Raw genomic sequence first — 11,697 nt, 5'->3', positions numbered from 1 at the left:
GGCAGGTATTTATCACAAACACTGTGAAAATGGTAGGAAAATTCAGAGAGAGTCATCTCACCAGCTAGGTAGGGAGCCTCGTCAACCACCCCGCATCTAGGTATGGCTCCATTTGGGTACCTAATATATGATTTCCTTTAATTTTCTTGACAGCCTTGTAAGAGTGTTATTATTAGCCCCATTTTATGCATGAGATAATTATATGTTCTAGTGCTGCTCACACATTTAAAAATATTTGGAGATCTAAGAATGTGTTTTTTCCCCTCAAAAGTTTATTTTGTGGGAGGAAAGCTGGAGGCAAAATTAGGTAGAGATGTGAATTCACAACACGTGCATCATAATCAACGTATGAACATTCCTTTCTTGATTGACAGATTGATTTCTTCCTTCATTCCCAATCTCCACTCTCATTCCCTTCCCCTACGAATTCTTGCAAATGAGCCTTAAAATGAAGTATCTGGTATGTATGTATTTTTAATTTACATAAATGACATTCTATTTACATCTCATTCTCTTTCTTCCTTCTGAAACTCAGAACTATCCTTTTAATGCCCATTCAGGCCACTAAGTGTATATCTAAATAAATGCTTTGATTTGCAGCATATTCTTCCGTAGTATGCATTCTTGACATTTTATTTAAATGTTTCCTTTGTTGTAGACACCAGAATAATTTCATATATATATGATTATTACTCCATGTAATATATATGTCTCCTATCTGTATATGTGGGCTTGTTATCACAGCACATACGTACATTCACTTCATTAAATACTGCCAGATGGCTTTCCAAGTGGTTGTACCTGTTTATACCCCCACCAACAACGCATGGCACATTCTTGATATTATTCACCAAAGTTTTTTTTTTTTCTTTTTTTTTTGAGATGGAGTTTCGTTCTTGCTACCCAGGCTGGAGTGCAATGGCGTGATCTCGGCTCACTGCAACCTCCGCCTCCTGGGTTCAGGCAATTCTCCTGCCTCAGCCTCCTGAGTAGCTGGGATTACAGGCACTCACCACCATGCCCAGCTAATTTTTTGTATTTTTAGTAGAGACGGGGTTTCACCATGTTGACCAGGATGGTCTCGATCTCTTGACCTCGTGATCCACCCACCTCGGCCTCCCAAAGTGCTGAGACTACAGGCTTGAGCCACCGCACCCGGCCTATTCACCAAAGTTTTATTTGAGTTGATTTACTGATTTCCTTAAGTCTTTGTGTAGTGGAACAATTAACTGGCAATCTCAACAAAAGAACAAAAAAAAAGGTAGGAAGGAGTTAGGTGGGCTGTGACTCTCCTGGTCCCCTCCCCAGTAATTTCCCTCTCCCATTCTCTCCTGTCCTGTGTTCCTCAGTCCCTTCAGATTGTTCCAGAATCTGCTAAAGGAACTTACTCTGAACCTTCTCCCTGAACCACTTCCTTCTTTTTCATTAGAGTTTTATATTCTTCTTTCTTTCCTTCTTTTTTTTTTTCGAGACAGAGTCTCGCTCTGTTTCCTAGGCTGGAGTGCCGTGGTGTAATCTCAGCTCACTACAACCTCTACCTCCCAGGTTCAAGCAATTCTCCTGCCTCAACCTCCTGAGTAGCTGGGACTACAGGCACTTGCCACCAAACCTGGCTAATTTTTGTATTTTTTAGTAGATATGGGGTTTCCCCATGTTGGCCAGGTGGGTCTCAACCTCCTGACCTCAAGTGATCTGCCTGCCTTGGCCTCCCAAAGTTCTGGGATTACAGGCATAAGCCATTGCACCTGGCCTCATCAGAGTTTTCAGTGCACCTCAACAGAATGTTCTTCTTCATCTCCTTTCTAAGTATCCAAATTCCTCCTATTTTATGAGGTACAACTTAAGAACCAGTTCCTCCACGAATCCCTCTCTAATTGCTCTAGCCTACACTTCTCTTTCCTGATTTTGACTACCTATATCACATTTGGGGATCTTATTTTTATTTAGTTTAACTCTATCATGTTCCATGTTGCTTCCGAAAAGAGACATTGGACAAATAAGATGTATAGTGTTTGGTTAGCCTCATTCTTCCAGGAGGTCACTCATTTTGGACCACAGCCTACATCTGATTTACGCTCTTCAAGTTCTTATGGGAAATCAGATACATGCACCAGTCAATCTTACCTACCACTTCAAGTCAATCTTCTATAGGATTATAGAAAGATTTCACCAATAATAGAAACATATAATGAGCATGACATGTGCAAAATATATAACCAGGCAGTCTTATAAAATCTCTCTCTGACTAGTTTTATATATATATATGTATTGACTTTGAGTTTGTGAAGTTAAAAAGTATGAGGTGGGTCCCAGGAGTATCTGTGGAACTCTCTGCAAAGCTGTAGCCTGTTCCCAGCAGGTGCTGTCCTCATTGACCTTTCAACAACTACCTGCTCATTACCTGAACAACAAGGTTCCTAGAAGACACTGATCATCTTTTTTAATCTCTTTCATAATCCATCCACCAAAAGTAAATGAATTCAAACACTCTTACCCACCACTGTTATACTATACTATTTTACATTCTCTGTTTTCCACACAAAAACCCTACATTGTAAAGGAAATTACTCATTGCTTAACCAAAATATACTTTCTCATAGTCAGAATTTTGATGTTATTTGGGATGGCATGGGTCTGGCTGTAAAACTACCTTTCCCAGTCTGTTTGGCAGGAGGAAGTCTATGTGACAATTGTTGCCATTAAAATAAAAGCCACAGATATGATGCAAGACTTTCCAGAATGCTCTTTTTCTTTTTCTTTTTGAGGCAGGGTCTCACTCTGTCACCCAGGCTAGAGTGCATGATCATGGCTTACTGTAGCCTGGAATTCCTGGCCTCGAAAGACCCTCCCACCTCAGCCTCCCAAGTAGCTGGAATACAAGCATGTACACCATGCCTGGCTAATTTTTTTTTTTATTAGAGATGAAGTCTCACTGTGTTGTCCAGGCTGGTCAAGAATGTTCTCTAAAGGGAAATAACTCAGTTGGCATCCACACTGATGCCCTCATCCTTTCTTCTTTTTTCTGCTTAGAATATGGTCAAGATGACTGGAGATAGAGGTGGAACAGGTGCTATGCTTCTGTCGTGAGATGGAGACCACATACCCTAAGAATGCTGAACAGAAAAATAAAAGGAGTCTGAGTCCCTGATGACATAATGGAGCTACCATAACCAACATGGATATTGTCTAGGTGCTTTGAAACAAAAAGAATAAACCCTCTAGTTGGTTAACCATTGTGTTTGCATGTTATCTACTGCATGCAGTCCAACTCAAATCTCAACTGTTATTTGTTTGCTTTTGACAAACCTGCACTCCCAAAGAATCTTGCAGTGGTTCAAAGCCAACCTGTTAGGGAAACCATCTGCTCATCCTTAAAGAGATCCCAGTGGTTCTCTAGGTCAGACCTATGGTGTTCATTTATTGAGCTTGTGAGCTCTGCTTCTCTTCCACCTTACCAACTTTCTGTGGCTGATATGGGACATCACCGCTGGTTTAGAAGTTTGTGGCAGACTCTTTCTTCCTTACTAATGAAGACTTCCTTTAATGACAAAGGCATCAAGTGCCACATACTTACTTTCTTAGTTTCCTTTGCGGTGAGAGTATAGACATATGACCTAATCTGGTCCAAAGAGACCAGAAGGGAAGGCCACTTGGATACATGGAAACAAATGTCCTTTCTTCTTCACTGGAAATAATGCCTAGAAATGCTGAGTCATCTGTGGTCAGTGGCATGGAGAGGATGGCAAGACATCGATGGGAAGCACTTGGATGCCTGGCAGATCTCCCTGTCACATCCCCAGCCCCAGATGCCAACTGCTTTTGAACGTCTGCCTATTGTCTACACCACTTCTAAGGATATTTTGTTCCTGGCACTTAAAGAACTCTAAATGATACAGGGGTTGTCAGAATAGGGCTAGCCACCTGCTTCAGAATTTCTAAGTTTCTTTCTTTAAAGTAAGTTCCTCAATGCCTTAGCCAGCTAGACACCTGGGTACCTGCTTGGCTGGTCATTCAGACATGCCCAGACAGGTCTGAATGTGCAAGGGGTAGACTGCATGCTGGGACTCCTGCTTTACATGCTTAATGTAACCCTCATTTAGTACTGCACATTTTAATACAACGACCACTGTGTGGCATGCTGTTATTTTTTAAAATAGCAAAATAATTTTTATGCTTGATGAAAAATATTTATAAGGAAAGTTAATGGTTAAAAGAAATCGATAGTTTATTAAAAAAAATCCTCAAACATGAATTAAAATACATGGAGTCAAACATAGCCCTAAACTTTTATCACCTAACTAAACTATTTGAAAATAATTTTCAGGTTTTTTAGGAATAATTCATAGCATTCAAAGAAGATACCAGAGGATGCATATTTTATTTGCTACAAGTAAGTATTGTATTACCATAGCCACACTAATTATTTCTTCAGATAAGATATTTGCTCCTAGTCAATTTGGTGGTATTAATTTGCTTTCTAAATCATGTAGGAACTGCAGGACAGATAGGCTGAATATTTAATATTTCTGTTCAAAACTTCAAAATACATGTACCTTTTAAGTTGTTCTTCAGCCTCTTTTCTGCCACAGCAGGAGTGCTGCTTAGATGGTCAATTCTAAATTGAAGAATTCCAGCCCTCTCTAACTCACACAAAATACTTTGAAAAGAGAAGATGGCTGGGCCTAGAGGCTCCTGCCTGTAATCCCAGCTACTCAGGAGGCTGAGGAGCAAGAATCACTTGAACCCAGAGGGCAGAGGTTGCAGTGAGCTGAGATCACAACCCCACAATCCAGCCTGGGTGAAAGAGCAAGAAAAGAAAGAAAGAAAGATGAAAGAAGGAAGGAAGGAAGGAAGGAAGGGAGGGAGGGAGGGAGGGAGGGAGGGAGGGAGGGAGGGAGGGAAGAAACCAAACAAACAAAAAAAGAAAAGTGAAGATTTCAGCCAATCAAATGAATGGTGCCAGCCTCATAGTAAAGCATTGGAATGATAATTCTTTTACTTTTCACAGAGATTTGGGCAAGGTAGACATACTTTTTGTTTTCCCTGAAGAAGATATCAAATGACCAAGAGGAAATATCTGATTTGAAATAACTAGAGAAAATTAGCCAATATCTTTGTGTATTATAACAGCACATCGCTATCAAGAATGTTAAGACTTGGCCGGGTGCAGTGGTTCACATCTGTAATCCCAGTACGTTGGGAGGCCAAGGCGGGTGGATCACAAAGTCAAGAGATAGAGACCATCCTCGCCAACATAGTGAAATCCTGTCTCTACTAAAAATACAACAACAACAACAAAATAGCTGGGTGTGGTGGCGGGTGCCTGTAGTCCCAGCTACTCGGGAAGCTGAGTCAGGATAATCATTTGAAGGTGGGAGGCTGACGTTGCAGTGAGTTGAGATAGTGCCATCGCATTCCAGCCTGGGCAACAGAGTGAGACTTCATCTCAAAAAAAGAAAGAAAAAGAAAAAGAATACTAAGACTCCTGAATGATGAGATGGTATCACACGTTGAAAGACTGCTAAATAGAAATGTAGGGATTCTCTTTTAGAAGAGACTAATTTGGTAAGGAAATAGTTAGACTTGGATTCTGGGTCAGTCAGAAACCAACCCTGTCCAACTAAGAATGAGATAAATTCTTTGTGTAGCTTTCCCTAGAGAGCTTTGACCCCCATTCAGACTGCATTTTGATTTTTATTCTATTTGCAAGAACCCTAGGGATGGGGAGAGTCACTGGCATCCCTAACCTAGCTCCCAACAGGGACACTGCTCATATTAAACAAGTGCAGGAGGGAAGAGAGAAAAAAGAGCTTTTGAGAGCATCATGTGCCCTCCTTAGCAGTGCTCAGGCCATTGGAGGACACGTGACTGAAGAACAGCACTCACAGAACCAGGGCAGAAAGGAATATGAAAAGGCAAATCATCCCAATTTTCACAAATGAGACCAGGGTCTTCCCATTATTGGCAGATTCTGAGCTAAATCTCAGATCTCTTGATTCTTTCAGTTCAGTATTCTTCCAGGACATCATTTGGTCAAAAGCTATTAAGAAAGTAAAGAGGAAAAAAATATGTTGCAACTTTGTTATCATTTGCTCCTAAAAACAAGGGAAAATAGGTATTTGCTATGGGCCTCTAAATTGAAGAAAAGACAAAAAAACGCAAAATGTTCCTGAAAATAACAGTCTCATTTGAATGAGAAGGACTGCTACAAATATGGTGACTGTAAGAAATGTCACTCACTCCTCTGCCCAGTGTATAAAGACAAAGAACTGGGAGTCAAAGCATGAGCATCGTTAGGGCCTCAGTGGGCTTTCCTTGTGTCTATGCTGCATGGGGTCAGTGGAGGCCATGAAACGGGCTCGGGGTCCGGTCTCACTTCTCCAATCTCCAAAGGAGAGTGAAGTGGGAATGCCAGCCATGCTCTAGACCATTTTGCCTAGGAGTCAGCAACCTTTGAGGAAGCAGTTGCATACCTCACCAAATGGAACGGGCCAGCCTGGACCCTGTGCAGAGGGCCCTGTACGGAGAGGTGACGCTGGAGCATTAGGCAGAGGTGGCTTCCCTGACTTTTTCATTCAGCTAACCTGTTCTGGTCTCCTTGCCAGAGAAAGGGGAACTGCCATGGAGCCCCTGTCTCCGAGAATCTGTGGACAAACCAGAGTTGTCTGTCCAGGGAAGGACCAATTCCAAAGGAATGACAGTCCAAAGAAACAGAGTCCCTCAGACTGACATTGGGAGGGCTGCCATGGAATATTCCCCAGCACCTAGATTTTGGGAGCAGCCTAGAACGGCCCCAAGGTCACTGGATGGTCAAGACAAAGTCAAAGAGGGGAGATTTCACAGGTGGGTCAACCAGGCATGAGGAGGCCTGTGCTGATGAGAAAGGGAGAAAATGTGAGAAATTAGGAAAAAATGTTAGTGTCAGCACAAAACTACTGGTCAGAATCAGACAACTCCTACTGGTCAGATAGCTTATGAATGTGGAAAATGTGACAGGTATTTCAGTCAAAGGACAGACTTCCACTGACAGCAGAGATGTCATAGTAATGAAATTTTTGAATGCAAAGAATGTGGATGACATCAGATACAGCACATTACTTGTTTAGCATCAGATAATGCACACTACAAAGAAACCATTTAAATGTAAAGAATGTGGGAAAGGTTTAAGTTCAGACGCAGCCTTGATTCAGCATCAGAGAATCCACACTGGAAAATTGCCCTCACAATGTAAGGAGGGTGGCAAGGCCTTCCGCAACAGTTAAGTCTTCCTTCAGCACCAGAGGTTCCACACTGGGGAGAAACTCTGTGAGTGTAACAAACATTGGAAAACTTCTAGTTGTAGCTCAAGCTTCATTGTCCATCAGCAATGCACACTTCGAAGAAACCCTATGAATGTAAAGAGTATGGGAATCTATTAAGCTTCAACACACCCTTGACTCAGCATCAGTGAATTCAGACTGGAGAGAACCCCTTTGCAGGTAAGGATTGTAAGAAGGCATTCAATCAGAAATTAACCCTGATTCAGCACGAGGGAGTTCACACGGGTGAGCAACCTGACAAGTGTAAAAGGTGCAGGAGCCCCTCAGCTGGTGTGGAAACTTCATTCTGCATCAGAAGCCACACACACAAAAGGTACCCATTTAGGCATAGGGCTATCCACAGTCAGGCTCACTATGCCCCTCTTTGTTTCTCCTTGTTTTCATGATCTTTAACAGCATTCCCACTGTCCCTCCTGGACTGTGCTGATTCTTAACCATATGTCTCTGTCCTCACAGCTCTGCATTTCTGGAATGCCCACATCTCCACCTGTCCAGTCATATATTTAATTCAGATGCTTGGCTTCCATCATGAAACGTTCCTCAAATTCTCTGAGCCCTTGCCTCCCCAACATGAACTCTCTTTACAGTTAAAAAAGAAGTAAAAAACAAACTCCAAAACTTGTAAACATAAGAGGATTCAAAGAATACACTGAATGCCCAGCAAGATGGATTGGAAGGAAACTACATTAAAGAACACCACTGTGATTTATGAAAATACCAAGCTTAAAGAAGAAATCCTAAAAAGTTTCTAGAGAGAGGAAACAGAAGATCAGAAATGAGCATGGCATTAGATTTCTGAACAACAACCTTGAAAATTAGATGACAAGGGTGTATACCTTCGAAGTTCTAAGGAAAGTGATTTCCACCCAGAATCCTATACCCTCAAGGGTAAGTATAGAATAAAGGCATTTCAGATGCATTAGATGTGAAACTTATGCATCCTTTCTCAGACTGCAACACTAAGTAAGGTATAAACCAGGAAATAAAAAGACAGATATGTGGACACCCTATTTCAGTCTGTATATCGGAAGTCTACTAAGTTCAAAAACAGAGGGGGTCTGTCCATGTGGAGCTATATGCACCTTGGAGGACATCCTTAGTAGGGCGAAACTTTTGGAGATCTACCTGGGGCATGGTGTCCACCCACCCCTCTTACTCTGTGCTACTCAACTGTAAAATTTTGTGCCTTTGTAAAATTTGGGGTGTACATATCCTTTGAGTTAGATGCAAGGCCCTATTTGTATTATTATGTTTTTTTTGAGACAGGGCGTCACTCTGTCACCCAAGCTGGAGTGCGGTGGTACAATCACAGCTCACTGCAGCCTCGATCTCTAAGGCTCAAAAGATCCTCTTGCATTAGCTTCTCATGTAGGGACCACAGGCATATGCCACAATGCCCTGCTAGTTTGTGTATTTTTTGTAGAGATGGGGTTTCACCATGTTGCCAAGGCTGGTTTCAAACTCCTGGACTCAAGTGATCCGCCTGCTTCGGCCTCCCAAAGTGCTGCTCGCATTACAGGCATGAGCCATTGTGCCCAGCCTGTTTTACATTTAACTCACTGCTTTTCCAAGTGATCTCAAAGCCGGAAACATTTTTCTTGCAACTTCATCTAGTTATTTTTTATTAACAGAGAAGAACCTACCATTATTTTCTGTAACCTGTGGAAATGAGGGAAGATGTAAATGTGCTCTGTTTTAGCATCCACTTTTGCAGGCAGCTTGATTTTGCCCATTGCAGGAAGCAGATGGTAGTGGTTAGTATAATAATACATGGCGAGGATGACTTTGGTTTGAACTCAAGTATGTGACCTTGGTTAAGTTATAGCAACTCTGTGTTCTAATTTCCTTGTCTGCAAAATGGGGATGACAATTAATCTATGCAACTCTGTGTTCTAATTTCCTTGTCTGCAAAATGGGGATGACAATTAATCTATGCAACTCTGTGTTCTAATTTCCTTGTCTGTAAAATGGGGATGACAATTAATCTACCTCATAGGTTTGTGTTGAGTATTAAATGCATTGATGCATGAAGAAGTACTTTGAACAGAGACTATGTATAATAAACCAAAGTGTTAACTATTCGGGTTTTAGTGATAGCTAGATTGGAAATGGTGGGACTGGGTGTAGAGGAAGGGGTAGAGTGGAGAGCAGCTTTCTTGATGGTACCAGCTCTAAGTGACACACAGAGAGAGAGAATGAGAGAGAGAGAGAGAGAGAGAGAGAGAGAGAGAGAATGAGAGTGTGCCATGCACGGCAAACATGCATTGCCTAAGTTTCAGCAGGGACAGCTGCTGAAAATGGATGCCAGACTCTCAATAATCTCAAGAAGGTAAGATTGTCCTCCTCCTCCTCCTATTTATTATCAGCTGTTTTAATAAGTAAAGCAAATTGTCCTTCCCTTGTGTTTGTTGTTGTTTTTCAAAAGTTACCTAGTTACTCTCAAGTTGATATTTTTCAATGAAATTTAGAATTTTTAGAAAAATTCAAATCCTAGAAATAAGACAAGCGTGAGCAGCATATCCTTTTAATGTCATAGGGGAATAAAGGTCACTTTAGGATTGTAGGGAAATGTACTTAGTTCATTGTTTACTATTGATTAAAGGTCCTAGACTAATTACTTGCTAAGTGAAGTACTTGCTAAATTGTAGTGAAGTTATCTGCTAAGTTGTAGATTTCTGTTTGGTAGAGATGCAAATAATTTCTGTCATTTGAAACAGATCACTTCAAATATTTATGGCCTATTGGGCAATAACCAGTTTGTTTTTTTAAACCAAGTTCGGCAATCTTATCCTAACATTTCTTTGTTAGGTTGCTTATAAGAAATAAATGGTTCAAATGCTCTTGGAATCAGTCTTAACGTCTTTCTGGTTTCCTCATTAATTAATGGGTTAAATAAAACCTTTGACATGAGCTTAATATTTGCTGGGTAATCAAGAGGTTACCATTCTGAAAATTATCTATTAACAAATTACGTTTTTCCTAAAAATATCTTACTGGGATTTTCACTGGAATTCATTCCATTGATAGATTCCTTGGGGAGAATTGACATCTTTACAATTCTGACATTGACTATTCAGCACTTGGTCTTTTTTTCCCTCTCCTCAGAGTTCTACAGTTTCCTTCATTTAAATAATATGCATTCTCGGGTCACTTATCTTTCTGTTGTTGTTGATGTGAGTTGTTTCAGTTTTTATTTTCCACCTGGTTATTTTCTGGAATATAAGAAAGTTTTTTGGTATGTATAACCTGCCTTGTTACTCTATTGTCAGGTTATTTTTAATAGATTTTTAAAAGCATTTCCATATTATTTGACTGCAATAACATAATCAAATAATGATAACTTTGCTGCTCTTTCACCAATATTTGTAGCTCCTTTAATGTCTCAGAAAGCACCTTCAGAGCAGTGTTGAGTAATGGCATGATGGGCACTGTTGCATAACATTATCAGGCTTATTGTGAGGTGAAATTTTTAAAAGGCACTGAAGGAAAAGCATATTTTTAGCAACTTAAACACAAGAGAAAGGTATCTTTAGATAGCTCGATCTCTATTTTCACCTAGTTCCCTTCTCCTGCCACTACCTCAAGCCTTGAGTCCTCTGTGTATTGAAGACAGGAAGGAAGCTTCATTAGTTATTATTCTGTTAATCATCTCCATATATAGCAACTGTAACATGCTCTCAATTTACCTAGCATCTTAAAAAAAAAAAACGCTGCTTTGATTGAGAGTTAAAAGGAGGTGATTTTTAATGTTGGAAGTGAACTTAGGGGAAAGGAGTTGGAATAGGATACACTACTCCTGCAGGACAGAGCCCCCTGTCCAGGTGAAGGGAAGGGGCCAAACAGTATTCCTGTACTTGCCAAATGGCCCTGGTCACTGCTTTGGCCTTGCTAAGGGCAGGCCCCCACTATAGATTCCACGGAGCTGCAAGCTGAATACAGAGCACTTTTCTGTGCCTCTTGCCTGTGGAGCAGGCTTGTCTGTCCCAGATCACACTTGAATAGATGAAAAGAATCCGTTTTTCCCTTGGCCCAAGGCCTGCAGTGGAGGCCACAAAGGCGCTTACAGACAGACTGGAGTGGAAGTGCAGCAAAGAAAGGGGAGAGAAGACTTAGGAAAGTTTAAGAAGAAATCAACAAGAACATGTCAGCTAATGTCGATTATGAGTTATTCAAATAGCCCCTTTGCTCTCATTCGGAGAAATGAACATTGCAAGGAAACTAGTTATGGCCACCTCCTATAGTTTCACTGGAATCCTGTCTCTAAACTTCTTTAAGAAAATCTAGGTGGAAAGGAAGTTATTTAACCTAAAGGTGGGACCCCGGGAGATGGGAAAACACATCTTGAGCAAGACTGATTTCTCTTTCTCAAGCTTGATCC

The 11,697-nt window shown here is 41.0% G+C and overlaps 1 pseudogene; it reads left to right on the top strand.

The window, feature by feature from the left end:
• Positions 1-5,720: 5,720 nt before the first annotated feature.
• LOC144577909 (uncharacterized) lies at positions 5,721-7,644 on the top strand (annotated as a pseudogene).
• The last annotated feature ends 4,053 nt before the right edge of the window (positions 7,645-11,697 follow it).

The sequence above is a fragment of the Callithrix jacchus genome, chromosome 10 (assembly GCF_049354715.1).
Source record: "Callithrix jacchus isolate 240 chromosome 10, calJac240_pri, whole genome shotgun sequence".
NCBI classification, from domain to species: domain Eukaryota; kingdom Metazoa; phylum Chordata; class Mammalia; order Primates; family Cebidae; genus Callithrix; species Callithrix jacchus.
Note: the sequence above shows the minus strand (reverse complement) of the source record. Positions and strands in the feature narration are given on the sequence as shown.